Below are 15,507 nucleotides of genomic sequence, written 5' to 3' on the forward strand. Positions count from 1 at the left end.
GGGCTCTGTTTCCTTCCTATTTCCTCTGTTCTGGTACAATTGTTCTCAGCCTTGTGACACAATTTACTGCAATGTCAAGGATCATGGGCTTGAATCAGCTGACCTTGGGCTGCATCCCAGCTTTTCCGCTTACTCCATGGGTAAGCCTGATTTAAGTCTTCCATGCCTCAGTATCGTCATCTGTGAAGTGGGGACAGTAAGTGTACCTACCTTGTAAGGTTGTTAAAAGGATTATCTGATACTACAAAACTGCTTAATTCCATGCTTAGGATATATAATAAGGGCAGTTGTAAGAAGTTCACTGTTATCCTTCACAGATGATTCCTTAAAGTATCTCCTTAGGTTTTTCTAAAGACAATCCTCTTCCAACCATGGGTGCAGAAGGGAGTTTATAGGCATGTTCAGGAAACTTTATCCTAAACAGATAGCTATGCCCTTCAACCCCCAGCCACTGGCCCCTCTTTCCTGCTCTTTCCTGTCCTCCAGCAGAAGCCTTTTATATGAACTGTCGGAAATGTGGTCTCCAATTCATTATATGCTCAGTGTTCCTGCACCCAGGCTGGGACCCCATGCCCAACAACCTTCCTGGTATCATGAATTTGTCCCTTACTCCACGAGCAGAGACCACCCCTCTAGTCCATATGAGAGCCTGCTCACCTTGCTAGGCCTGCCGGTGACTGATAGCACAATCTCTTTCTGAGGATTAGGTGAATGCATTCAGGATATTTTCTTTGACTCCTTTTTAGGTTTGTTATGCTTCTGAGGGAATTTCCCAGCACATTTCTGTGGTGGTTACATAAATAACTTCAAAATCATAATTTGTTTTGGAAGCTTATTATTCTTCTCAAGTTCCTTAAATTATTAAGATTATTTGGTTTCTTGGGAAGTACTTGTGTTTTAGAGTAATTTAATTCTGTCCTGTGGGGAACAATTGGGTACTGTCTGGGGGAACACACTAAAAAAAACCTATTAAGTCTACTCATTCTTTAATTTTCCTGATTCTGCAGCTCAGTGAAGATATGGTCCCAGGTAAGAGAATATTTGTCTGTTACCCAGCTTGCACAGATGTTGCAAGAATTCTCAAATGACTCCTTCTTGCTTTTATTTTTGTTTGTTTCCTTTGCAACAAGAAGGGCCCCTTCCATGGAAACAGGCCAGCATGTAGAAGTAATGCCTAACTGTAAGTGAGGAGTGCCCACTACGGGGGACACTAGGAGACTAAAGAACACAGCCGTTTTGACCCTGAATAGTCCCTAGTGGTCAGGACCAGGCTCAGCAGTGACTTTCTAGACTAAGCAGCATCAGATATACAGGAGTTTCCAGTCTGAGCTGCACTTTGAAGCCAGCCCAGTCTTCCTCAGAGCCAATGTTACAAGTCATTCTGCAGCTTGGGAGTCTCATAGGTCCTCATGGTGTGTGTCCAAAATGTCCAACTTCCTTATCTTGGCTGTGAAGCTCTGTGTAACCCAGGCTTACCTTTCTAGCCTTTTCCCCTATTGTGTCCCATCCCTATATTTCCGCTCCTATCACACTGTATCTGGCATTCCTGTCTGATTCTTGGGTCCACAGTATCACTCCAGACCAAATGGTCACCCACTGTCATCTCCTGAACATCAGCCGTGCTGCCTGCCTGAATCCTACTCACACTGCAAAGTCTGAGTGTCTGTCTCCTGCCCATACAAAGCTCCCTGGCTGCTCCAGTCCTGTGATCTCTCTCCACATAGAGCTCTTCAATTACATATTCCACCCATCGAGCACTTCCCATGTTTGTTTTTCCTCTATTGGTAAAGCTTTTGTGTGCTCAGGTCTTACTGGTCTCATTGGCCTGTCAATTTCCTGGGGGCAAAGACTGTATTTATGTTTCTTTGTATCTCCATGATGCTTTCCTCAGGGTGCTTCCCTGAAGTGTTCTTGATTCATTGATTAATTTAAAACAAGTCCAGACTCTTTGGGAACCTGTCAGCTTGTTAATCCTGCAATTCCCTGCCTAACAGCAGTGCAGAAAATCAACATGATAGAATCAATTTCATTCTGGTTGAGGAATAAGAACTAGCTCAAATCAATTCAGCAAGTATTGAGCAGATACTATGGGCTGAACACTGTCCCAAATATTAAAAAAAAAAATCTTGGGCATAGCTCCTACCTTCAAACAGCCATATATGATAGCACTGCTTACTGAGCCGGCATTGCATAGATTCTGGCTCATTGATTCCTCACCATCCCTGCAAAGCACACTTTATCTTCCTATCAGAGAGGATGACGCACTAAGAGAGGTTAAGTAACTTGTCCAACACACATGCAGCACCTGGCAGCCTGTGCTCCCAGTCCCTCACCAGGCCAGCTGGCTGCAGAGTACAGGGCTGAGCTGTGGGAGAGAACACCCGCCTTACATCAGCCCCTAGGCTTCCAGGACCCACTTTGCCCCCAGATGCAGTTTAGAGGAAAGCAAGGTTCAACTTAACAAAAAGACCTGTTCTAAGTTGCTGCTACAATGGTTGCCTGTGATCCCCACCTCCTTTTGTCTGCAGGCTGCACCCAGTGACCTGTTTCTACTTAATAAATTACAGCAAAAGGGGTGGGATGTCTCTTTTACAAGTAGGTTACAGCAGACTGTAACTTCCATCTTGCTGGCACTTTGGCTTTTCTTGCATGTTCCCTCTGAAAAGACAAGCTGCCATATGGTGAAGCCCAATGGTAAGGAACCAAGGGCCCCCCATAATCCAACAAGGGAGAAACTGCCAGCTGCCAGCAACTATGTGGGTAGCAGACCGTTCCCGGTTGAGCTCTCAGATGATACTGTCACCTCAGCTGACATGATTGCAGTTTTGTAAGAGTTCTTCAAAATCCAAACTCAGCTAAATCTTACCTAGATTCCTGACCCACAGAAACTATGAGATAACAAATACTGCCTTGGGAGTCACTTATCATGGAATAGTCTCTAAATAACATCTTTAAATAATCTTTCAAATGTCATCTCTCCTGTGGCTGAAATCTGACCCATCATTAGATGCCTCAAGCTGTTGGATTCCCCTGAGGAAGGCGCCGCCCCAAATCACTCACCAAAGACGTTTCTTGATGCAACAAGCAAGAGGAATTTATTCGGAAGCCAACTAGTTGGGGTCCAAGTCAGCCCGTCGCAGCAGGTCTCAACGAGGACCCTGAGTACTTACAACTAAGTGGTTATATAGGATTTTCTGAGGCATTCAGCCCTAGAGAATTACCATGGTTACAGATTATGTTGTAGTAACAAGATAACAATACTACATAGCAAGATAACAATACTACAAAGGCAGTAATTTTTCAAACCTACGATTTCTGGGTTAGTGCCACGTCCTGGGGGTGTAGCAAGGTAGGGTCAGCTTTTATGCTTAACTAACCGAAAGGTTAGCGCTGCCAGCAGTCATGATTGATTAACTTGTTTTTCCAGAGGAGTTACCTGGTTTCAGTTGTTCCCTCTGAGTCATATATCAGAATGGCTTTTTGGGCTTCAAGATGGCTACTCTTAGGCTAACTTATTTCTCAGGGAGGTTGGGGTCCTACAAAGCATTATTTGCTTCAGTTGAATTAGGCAATTTAAAAAATACTACCTGAATGATATGTCAGTCTATATGCTTACAGTGCTTCTCTCACCTGTGCTGGTCCTCAGGGGGTGCTTATATAAGGGAGGCTGAGAATTTCTGAGTATTCTCCATATCAGAAATTCTGGAGAGAGGCTGGCACATCTGCATTTATAGAAGTGCATCACATGCAGCAATATTCTATTTTGGTCTGGATGGTAGAAAATCATGAAAATGTTTTAAACTGTACAGTTACCATTCATGTGCTTTTCTATATGCACATTATATTTCAATAAAAAGTTTACTTAGTGTTATCAGTTGATGCTAAAGTACACCACATTGGAGATCCATCAGTCTGCATAATTATCATGTAAAAGGAACAGATAAAATAATAGTTTATGTTTATTGTTACACTGTGCTCAGTGCAACAACCCTATGAGGTCTATGCTATTGTAGTACCCATTTTACAGATGTGAAATTGAGCACAGAGAGGTTTATTATTTGCAGAAGGTCACACAGTTAGTGAGTGGTAGAACCAGGAGTAGTCTGCTCCCTGCTCCTGGAGGAGGAGGGCTGGATAGGCCACCTCAAGCTGGTTTTACGTTCCTTGTGGAGGATAAGTCTGGGACAGCAGTGCTCTGCCCTCTCCCTCCACACACCCATCCTCAGTGGAGGAAATGACCCTTCCCTTTGTGTCATTTTTTCGCCAGCTACAGGTCATAGGTGCATAATCAGTCTTCAGTTCTTTGCAGGTGTGTCTTGAGGGCAGGGGCAGATTCACAGGGCAGCTTGCTTTCCAGGACCCCTCCCTTTCAAGGCCCCTACTTGACTTGTGTCAAGTGGGTATTTCTGGTCTTAATTCTTTTCATGAAGAGAGATCTCCTAATTGTGTGAGTTTCCCATGCCACAAAACCTAGATTTGCTCCTGCTCAAGGGATCATTCTAAGCATTGTCTCCAAAAATCAAACCTTTTGTTCTCCTCCTCCTTAGTACAGGACCTGTGACTGGACTTTAACTACTATTGTCTCTGCTTTGGTTCTGTCCTTCTCACTAGGACTGCAGGCTCTATACTAGATTCCCAAGCCCACTTCTCCTGGGGTGAGAGACCTAATTATCAAATTCCCTTTACTATCAGTCTAGAACAATAAGTAAGACCTGAAGACCCCTGGTTCTTAGAGCTCTGCCAGGTCTATTTGCTGGAGCAAGGAGGCCAGACACCCAGATTCCACGTCCCTCCCTGGTCATGCTTCCCACGCCATGTCCTGCATCTGCAGCGTGCCAGAGGCTAGGTACTAAAGTTCTTAAGACAAATCCCTGCACATATCCCATGCATTAGGATTCAGAAGGCACTGTAAATGTGCTGAAGTCAATTTAAACTTCCAGATTGCACATAAACTATAGGGAGCTGTGGAAGGAAGGCCTTATTATCTAGATCATTATCTAGAACACTAATTATAGTGGAATCTTGTGATAAAGGTATGAAGAAAATCATTTTTTTTCTGCCCCAGACTTTGGCCAGGAGAAGTGTAGAAAAATTCTTTTGTGAATAACCATTCACAAATTTCAGCAATTGTTCACTCTTGCTTCTAAAAGTCTCTTTGCATGAATGATTTTCTCATCTTTATGCAGAATTTTTCCACATTTTGTTGACTAAAATATTACTAATCTAATTTCCTATTAAAAAACTCATTTCCAGCATTGCAGAGCTGAAAGGTGCTACCAACCATTTAGTCTTCAATTTGCATACAACAAATCCTGTAATCTGATGGGGGCTTTTATACAAGGGCAGCTGCAAGCAATTACATGAGCAAAGAAATATTTTAGTCCAGAGCTGTGTGCTATGTTCATTTCATCTGCTGAACTCCCGTTGAGATTTCTACTATTGTTAAATTGCCTGTTGATGTGAATTTAGAGAGGAAACTCCACCAAAAACACAATTCAATGTCATAGTTCTGTTTATGCTCTAATATTTTTCTTTTAATCATAATTGGGAAATTGGGGTTTATTAGAAAGGAGAAATGGCATCAGGCTGGAATAATGTTTTCCATTTTTCCCACTCAGCATCCATGAGAAAGAACATTCTTCAGGTGAAGTGCTGATTTCAAAAGACCTGGAAAAAGTCTTGATGTCACAACAGAGATTTGCACCAAGGCCCTCAGGTGGACTGAATCCAGTGATACCTGATACGGAGGAAGCAGGGAGTCTGGAGACTCTGACTACTCGGGAGAATTCAGAAGCTACTTTCAGGTCATGGGGAAATACAGACTGATACTGCAGGTTCAGGAAATTTCAGGCCAGTGGATCTCCACCCAGCCATCTGTCTACCCACCCACCTACCCATCCATCTACACACACACCTACCCATCCAACCACCTACCCATCCACCCATCCACCTACCCACCCATCCATCTCCCCACACACCCACCCATCACCCATGTATCTATCCATCTATCCTTCATTGAACACTAATCATATATTATGTCCTTACTTTGGTATCTGGTGTTTTTGAAGATACAAAGTAAATATTTTAAATCTTTTATTTATTTAATTTGGCATTCACTGGGTATCTGTGAGCCTGATACCATGGTATGTGCCAAGGACACAAATATGAAAGATGGAGCATTGCCTTTCAACACCACACAGGCCTACCCATCCTTACAAAATGCCCTCATGGGTGTTACTGTGGAGGAATGGTGAACACAGAGTAGCCTAAACAGAGGACTGTGGGAGAGAGAAGGGGTTGCAGTCAAGAAACCTTTCCAGAGAAGCTGCTGGATGTGTAAAAGTTGAATCTTAAAGGATAAACATTAGGTGGTTCAGGGAAGAGTGTGAAAGACAAATGTCTTTAAAACAGCTTTACTGAAGTGTCATTACATATAATAAAATTCACATATTAAAAGGATGTAATTGGTCAGTTTTGTCATGTGTATATACCTGTGAAATCACCACCATAGTTAAGATAATGACCATGCCCATCAAACCAAAAGTTTTCACATGTCTCTTGGTAATTTCTTCCATTCACTCCATCTCCAGGCAACCACTGATATATTTCATGTCAATATCAATTAGTCTGCATTTTCTAGAATTTAACATAAGTAAAATTAAATAGCATATATTCTTTTTTTTATCTGGCTTCTTGCACTCAACATTATCATGTTGAGATTTGTCTGTATCATTGTATGTAGGAATACAGTTCATTCCTTTTTTTTTTGGCTGAGTACTATTTCACTGAAAGGATTTACCATCATTTGGGATATTTTCATGTTTTGGCTATTATAAATAAAACTGCTATGAACATTTATTTACAAGTCTTTACATAGAAGTTCTTTCTTTTTTCTTGGGTCAAAACCTGGGAGTGGGATGGCTTGCTCTTACAGTAGGTGTGTGTTCAACATTTTAAGAAACTGCCAAACTGTTTCCAAAGTGGTTGCACCATTTTACACCCCTACCAGCAGTGTAGAGAAGTCTTCTGTGTCCTTGTAAAAGGCATATATATGTTTTTGTCTGCAGGGGCATAAAGGAACCGGTTCTGAGCAGAACCATTGAAGCTGTCAGTCACAGAAGCCCCTGAACACCTCCTCTGCCACCAGTCCCCTGGCTTTCCTCTCAGCCTGGCTTGGGCATGCTTAGGACAAGAGCAGCCTTGATGTCTTGTGCTGGAAAGTCCTTGCTGAGCCTGGTGGTGGCGATGTGGAGGCCCAGCCGGCACTTTTGTTAAATAGCTTTTCCCTGAAAAGCTGGTGAACTATAGACACTGATCCTTTATCATTTTCCTCATGAGAGGTTTCAGTTCCATCTACCTCACAAACCCAAATCCTCCCAAATGTGTGCATCTCTCAGTGAGGGGGATTACAGAAAACAGCTCACTCAATGTCCCAAAGCCTGCCTTGCATACATTGTCCCTTTTAAGCTGGCCAGCCACCCACCTTGCTTTGGCCTGAATCCAACTGCATAATCACACTCCAGTGGCCTTTCAAAGCCCACAGCAAATAAAAACTCCTGCTATTTCTCTTTGACCAGCCTTTACTTCAGAAACCTTTTAACCTAATTTTTCCTGACATTTTCTATAGGTATTTGAAAATATAGCAATTGAGAGAGCAAACGTGTGCCCCACAACATGCTTCCAAAACAGGGGGGTTATTATATCTAATCCCACCCTCAGCCTTGGACCTGAATGGCAGGAGCAGCCAGTGCCAGAGATTAAGAAGAAAACACTGGAATGCCGGATGTGTCTGCCCAGAAAATGCAGTGGGCTGATTTGTCAACTAACTGGGCACAAGGTTTTTGAAGGATTAAACCAGGAGTAGTATTTTACTTCCTCTTTTCACAACCATCCAGAGCAACCCATTTCACTTTCTTTGGTATTCTCTCCACAATTCCCTGGCTTCTTTCTTCTGGAAAATCTTTGTTTCATTTGTGTTTCTGTACTTGTACTCATGGGTCTACAGGGATTAGGTTAATGGAAATATGCTAACAGAAGAAATAAAAAAATTAGAAGTTGATGTTTACAATCAGACATATCCGTGGTGAGATATCCTGTTGAAATCTGGTATATTGCTCCCTCAGCTCAAAGTTGGAGATTTGGGGAAAGTGACTCTAACCTTCCCTTGTCCATAAGAGCACCAGGGACATTAGAGAAGGGTGGCTTCAAGGCTGGATCAAGATGAGATGCTCAGAGGTGGTCCAGGAAAGCCAAGGGACAAAATCCCAGCTGATATGAGGGGAGTAGCTGTGACTTCTAAGTTTAATATCTTTCATCAAGTTTTCCATGATCTGCCTTTTAAGGGGGTCACCTCCTCCTGGGAGGTTTTCCTATATTTCTAGTTGTAGGGAGGAAGAGAAAACACTGGTGAAAATCACTGTGACAGGATGTTAGCACTTGAAAAGACCTCAGTGATCCTTGTCTAAACACTTGATCTACAAACCTAAAACCTGAAGCCCAGTGACAGGCTCAGGCATTGTCTTCAGTAGTTGATTCACAAACTATGTGTGTAAGACTTGGCAGGGGTAAGAGCGAATCCACCATGGAGAGAGAAAACACGTGACATTTGGGGTTACTTACCAGAGCACAGTGCCCTAAAGAAAGTCGTGGAAGGTTCCAGCAGTCTGAGCAGGGGCAGCAGCATTGTCCAAGTGCAGTACGGTGAGCTGGCTTTGCAGTGGGTCTGCCATCTTGTGCACCTGCTCAGTGCCATTTAGTTCCTGCTCCTTCAGAACTCAGCTTGCCATGATCCCATCTCTCCCTCCCAGCTCCTTCATCCAGTCAGTAAACATGCAGAACTCCCACTATACTGATGCATTCTCTCTACATCCTTTCAGAAACTGTCCTTGATGCCAACATGATTCAGTTTTACAGTTCAGATTCTAAAACAAAGAATCTGATCAGCACATCCCATATTGTTTGAGGTGGATGTCACTGGCCAGGAGAGACACTGGATTGCTTGTGGCTTGGTTGTCTATTAATAATACAATATAACGTGCCTGAGGAGAGCAGCTGTGTTACTTAAAATGTGGCTGCCTAGGGATTTCCTTTCAGTGGATGTTGTGGGCAGGTCAGGCTCTGAGGCAGGTAACCCCAGCACTGTTGTATGTGGGGATAAGAGGAAAGAATGTGATGTCTTCCCCCAAATTTACAAAATGCTCAACAGTTTGGAAAGAAACTATATAGTGACCTTTATGCAGAGGACCAGTCAAAGCCAGAACATAGTCACTGCTGAGATTAGATAAAAATCTAATGTTTCAATTTGTTGGTTAGCTTTGGTTGGTTCTGTTTGGCTCCTAAACTGTGCAGATTTTCATCCAATTTTTGCTTTCTCTCATAAAAAAGAAGTTCTCAAAGTAACCAGGAATCTTCATGTAATGGTAGAGTTCAAACCATGTGTGAGACAATGTGCACTGGCAAGATGATCCTTAACAGATGACAGAACACTTTGCCATGTGATCTCAAATGACAAATACCGGTGATTTTTTTTTTCTTTGGTAGAGGCTGCATCTTTATAAATAAGATTTGATTTCAAAAGGTAAATGATGGTTGGTATACAAATCAAGTAGACCTATGTATTTAAGAACTTAAAAGGGAAATACAGTCAGCCATAATAAATAATACTATGGTCCATTTTTCACATTTGAGGTCTTCCTATCCTGCTTTCTCCTGGGAATGAGCGGCACTGTGGCCCAGGAGGAGAGCCCCGTGCCGAGCTCTGGGCATGGGGACGTCTCTGAGTCAAGGGCAGAGAGCGCGTGTGGTGGGAAGTCCTGATTCAGAACTTGGAATCTGGATTCCCTGCTAATCTGATGCTTTTCCTCTCCTGCACAATAATATTGCTTCTGTTGCTAAGAAACCCACTTTAATTGAAGCACAGAATTGTTCTTCTGGGGCTGCACAGTGGCCATGGGGGTCTATTTCCCTGCATCCATTCCTCATCCCTGAGGTGAGGAGTTTAACTGGATCTTGGCAAACCATTCATCTTGCCAAGTTGACCAGGGAGGACTGATTCTGGCCAATGAGACTTCAGTGAAGCAAAGTCTGTGGGAGTGGGATCCCAAGAAAGAGAGCATGTGCCCTTTGCATCTCTAGCCATAATCTTGTGTATGAGTTTCCTCTTGCTGTCAAACAAGGTACCAGACTGAGTACGTGGACAACAAAAATGTCTTACCTTCCAGCTGTGAAGGTCAGAGGTCCAAGACCGAGGCATCAGCCGCGTTGGTTTCTTCTGAGGCCTCTCTCCTTGGCTTGTTGACGATCATCTTCTCTCCGCACCTTTGCATGATCTGTGTCTTGTCCCAGACTCATCTTCTTGTGCAGACACTAATAAGACTAGGGCCAGGGCCAGCGCTAATGATCTTGTTTTACCTTGGTTATCTCGTTAAAGACCCTATCTCCAAATACAGTCCCATTCTGAGGTACCAGGAGTAAAGACTTCCACATGAATCTTGGGGACAAAAATCCTAGCCCATACACATGCCTGATGTAATGTCTGGAACTACTGCAGCCATTTTTGCAGCAGCCCAAGGATGAGCCCAGCACAACATGTGAAGGGGTTGAGTGGGAGGTGAGCAGAGCTGGAGAGCCAGAGGCCTGCAGGGGCTGCCGTGTTCTCCCCCGGCTGAGTGGAATGGCACACTTCCTCCTTTGTTAAGCCAATTGGAGTTGGGGTTTTCAAAGGCATTCTACAGAGAGACATAAAATATCAGGAGTGAAAATTTACACAATCAGCACTTGCAAGGCTCTGCTGAGGGGAGGAGAGGAGCACACTTTGATTCTCTGCTTTGATTCCTTTCCCCAGCTTGTAGGCCCATGCAAGCACCTGCAGAATGTCTCTGCGGATCCCTTGCTCCCTGGCCACAGCACACACACCCTACGGTGGGTGCCTGAGTCTCTACAGCCACACTCAGCCACAGTCCATTTTCTCCTAGACGTAAACTCTGAGGGCAAGGACACCATTGTGTCCCTTTCAACACAGCTTTACTGTGCTGTGTGTGAAGTGGATAGAATTTCTCTGCCAGATGTTGTGTTACACAGAGGGGATAAACAGTGACAAAGACAAGTTCTCATTGCCACAGAAAAGGGATTCTGGCATTTTCAGTACACAGAGATGTGGTTGGCACAACCACAGTAAGAAATAACAAAAATTAGCACAGGTGTTCTGAAGGCATAGGGAAGGGACATCTTCTCAAACTCGAGGTTCAGGGAAGGATCCTGGAGCAAGTGCCTCTGTTCTACTCTGCTCCTCCCAGAGTCTAAAGTGGCAGATGGAGGGAGAGAAAGGAAGACTCTTCCATCGTCATTTTAATTCTTTTTGTTTTCTTGGTAGAGGCTGCATCTTTTCTTATAGATGAGATTTGATTTCAAAAGGTAAAAGATAGTTGGTTGCTTCACAAATCAAACAGAACTTCCTACCACCCAGAGCCTCCACAGACCCATGTGAAGAATTCCAGTCTGCTGAGTCCCTCCTCCCAGCAGTCGCTCCCAAATTCAGTCCCAGCAAACTTCCGTCAGGAAAAAGGCAGCTGCCAACCCCCCTGGGGGAGGGATTCAAGCTGTGAAAAGAGCAGAGCTCTAAGGACGTCATGATACACTCACTAAAATGACGTCAAGACTCAGAGAGGGAGGTGGCTTCAGAAACAGAGGAAGTACAGGAGGCCAGGGATTGCACTAGGACACCCTGGGCCCCGCAGAGGCCCTGTGGCAGGGAGGCCATGGCAGCTCTTTCTGGGACAGTGCCTTCTGGGCTGCCAGAGGCCCCACTGCCTCCCGGTCGCTCAGGGGCCTGGGGCTCCCCTTTTGCATTGCTGCGGGAGCTGCACCTGGCACCCATCTGCTCTGGGGTGCTGGCCCACTGTGGCCCAGGAGGAGAGCCCCGTGCCGAGCTCTGGGCATGGGGACGTCTCTGAGTCAAGGGCAGAGAGCGTGTGTGGTGGGAAGTCCTGATTCAGAACTTGGAATCTGGATTCCCTGCTAATCTGATGCTTTTCCTCTCCTGCACAATAATATTGCTTCTGTTGCTAAGAAACCCACTTTAATTGAACACTGGGTTAAGTGGCTATAGTACAATATAATGCCATGCAGATGCTGCAAGAATAGCACAGTGCCCGAGCGACAATCAGGGTATTCCTTTCAATGGACGTGTCATAATACACAAGTGACTTTCCAGATTTTCTTCACAGGGTGCTGAGGCATTGATTTGTGATTGCACATTTGAGATTCCCTCTGCAGATGTACGATGTGGCCCTGCAGTGTGCTATCTCTGCCTATAACCAACCTCAGCTTCATTTTATAGGCTGATATTTTGTGGACTATTAGTCTGAATGAACCACTATCCTAATGATCGGATCATTATAATGGTGCATTAGTTTGATGCAGGGTAATGAAATATTCTTACCTCAATAGGGCTGGCTGTCTATTATGAACCTTATCTCATAATCCCCGCTTAACAGAGGAATCCTTCATTCTTTTTGTAGTAAAGAGCAGGTACCTGATTGAAGATCTCTTTGAAGAAAGGACTTTAGTGTCATTTGAAAAGCTAAGATTAAAGTTTAATATTCCTAATAGTAATTGCTTTCTATTTTGTTTTTCACAACTGGGAGACATTGTTTGGCTAAATCTCTAGGGGGAAATGAGAGAACTGGGCAAATAATCCCAGCTCTGAATGCCCTGATAAAATTAATGTGTTCTTTTATTTTAGAGACAGAAGGAGGTTCATGCATTGTTTGCCAGGCAGTTTCCTAGCACATGGCTATAGTGGGCTGCAAGATTGGGTTCAGATCTCTTTGCTGAGAAATCAGATGCAAGCATAGGTCGAGTGGAGGGTGTCAATTAATACCAGATCTCAAGTAGATGTTTTGTTTCTCACCTTGGTGGACTGATTTTAGTGTTAAAATGTGGCCTGAATAACATGCAAGTAGTTCAGAAAATTGGCTTTTAAATATCTCTTAGTCTTTAGAATTGGAGTTAAAACTGGGAGTTACAGCCCCTCTCCATTCCCCGACCAGCAGGTGGTCGTCCATCTGTGACAGCCAGGGCTCTTCAGCGGCCAGCAACAGCTCTGCTGACCTTACTCCAAAAATAGTTCACTAAACTGACATCAAGTGGTTAATATATCTAAAAAGAAAACATTTGTGCAGCCAGGGATCCTAAGGAACATGTACGAGGGTGCCTAAAGACACCTACATTTGCATATCATAGCTTCAACCACTTGAACTATTTGTAGGAGATTCAAGTGCCAGGAGAGAGTACTTTGCCCAGTTGCTATCAGGGCCCACCCCAGAACTAGCACACAGGATGGGCTTATGTGGGTGGTATGATCAGAATGCACTACATTGCTTGGGGAGATTTTGTGGAAGGAGTGAGAGGGGCTGATGCAAGATTTTCTGAGTGACTTGTAACACCTGAACTCACTTCTTAGCACCCAGACTACATGCCCAGCCCTCAGCCAATGGTGGCTGAACACACCTGACTGACAATTCTGTCAGGACTGGGAAAAGGAGAACAATGCTCTTTCTATCCCACCTTTCTAAAACATGTCAGTAAGTTCTCGTGTCTAAATTCTTTAGACAGTTTTTGGGGCCTCAAGTTACAACCATTTTTCCCTTCAGAGAATTCCCTGCTCTCCCATGGCAGTGCCATCAGTTGTCTATATGCAACATACATTTCCAGCCCACTTGGCTGGCAGAAGCTACTCCTCACAAAAGACTCCGAAAAGTGCCAAATATTTATTTTGGCATTCTCTCCAGCAGCAGGGTCATAATACCTAGTTCTGGCCAATTAGATACAAGGGGATGTCTGAGAAAGGCTTTATTCTAGCACAGGTATGATGCTACAAACTGGCATTTTGGGGACTGTGGGGACAAAGCTGAGATGAGGAGTCCATGTGCTGAACATGAAAGATTTAAGTCCTCAGTAACTTCTTGTCCTGCTGAATTCACCAAAATTGACACAGATTATCTCTAGGCCTCTTGCTCAGTGAATAATAAATGCTCTGCACATTTAAGCTATTGGAATAGGGTATAGCATGATATGCACCGAAGCATCCTAATTCACACATAGGGAAAATGCCAGCTGCCCTCAGTGGGGATGATCCTCCTGGGAACTCAAGTACAGAGGGGGAGCCCCCACCAGCCGCACAAATGGAGATTCCTGCATGGCCCCCCCAGGAGCGGGGCTGCGGGTAGTTGGCAGCCTCCCCTTCCCCCCAGAGCCTCCCTCTGACCGTCCGTCCCTGCACAGCAGGCAAGTCCTCGCTGCCTCCCAGCTCTGTCCCAGCCGTCTCTGAGGTGAGGAATCAGCCAGGGATGGAGGCTGAGGGAGCTTCTCCTGGGAGGAGACGTTGTGGGCTGGCCCCTGTGTGAGGACCTCACCATTCCAAGGGCAGGAGGACGGCTGCACACTGGCCTTGCCTGTTCCACAGCCGCTGGTCCTGCCTCGTTTCTCACCACAGCTGAAGCTGCTTGTTATCTGCCCTCATGATCATCCTCACCATGGTCTCTGGACCAGTCCTAACTCCAGAAAGGAGGGGTGTAAGGACTTGGCATTGCATCCCTTCTGTAACTCATGCAATTCTGGCCTTGGGCCATGTCAGGTCCTGATAACTGAACTTTTATTTGTTCCTGGAATGCAGTTCTGATTGCATATACAAATTCTGGAAGCTGGACATTGTCTAGTTCTGCAGGCTAAGTTCCATCTGGGCAACGTGACCAGCAGCCCAGTTCCCAGGGAACCTGGGGGAAGAGCTCTGAATTGCATTCAGGGTGGTGGCTAAAGCTCTGTTTCTTACTGACTTTCTTCTCTGACATTTGGAACTTCTCCTCTCTTTGGTCTGAATATCTCTAGTCCCTCTATTCCTTTTTGTCCATAGCATGAATGAGGATTGCTGGGGTAACAAAGACTCACAAATGGCATAAAAAAGTCGAGAGTTCATTCAGTCACATAAAACATTCAGCTTGGAAGTAAGCAGTCCGGGACTGGTGGTTTCAGAATCATCAAAGACTCAAGCTCCTTGAATCCTTCTGTTTGCCTTACTTTAGGATGATTTGAGATCTTTAGCTTTATAAAATGGTTGCAGGAACTCCAGCCATGATGTCTGTGTCCTAAATAAGAAAGGAAAGAACAAGTAGTTATCAAGCGGCTTTCCCAGAAATCCTATTCAGTGGTTTCACTTACCTAGTGTTTGCTACTCCTAACTGCAAGAGCAGCAGGAGGGAATAGACTCTACCTAGGCACACTGCCGCACTGATGAGGGTGGGTGTGCTGCTACCAGGGAGCAGGAGCCTGGTGCTGGGTAAGCACCCAGCACTCTCTGAGGCATCTTACTCTTCTCACTTGTTGAATGAATGCTGACTGCTGGCTGGAGGGCTCCCTGTGCTCTCTTGCTCTACCTGTGGACCCTGTGCAGCCTGCTTCCCTCTTCCTCTGCCCTTCCAGGTGACAGTGGGAGCCCCTGAGCCTGCTGCA

This window comes from Manis javanica, chromosome 2, assembly GCF_040802235.1.
Source record: "Manis javanica isolate MJ-LG chromosome 2, MJ_LKY, whole genome shotgun sequence".
NCBI lineage: Eukaryota > Metazoa > Chordata > Mammalia > Pholidota > Manidae > Manis > Manis javanica.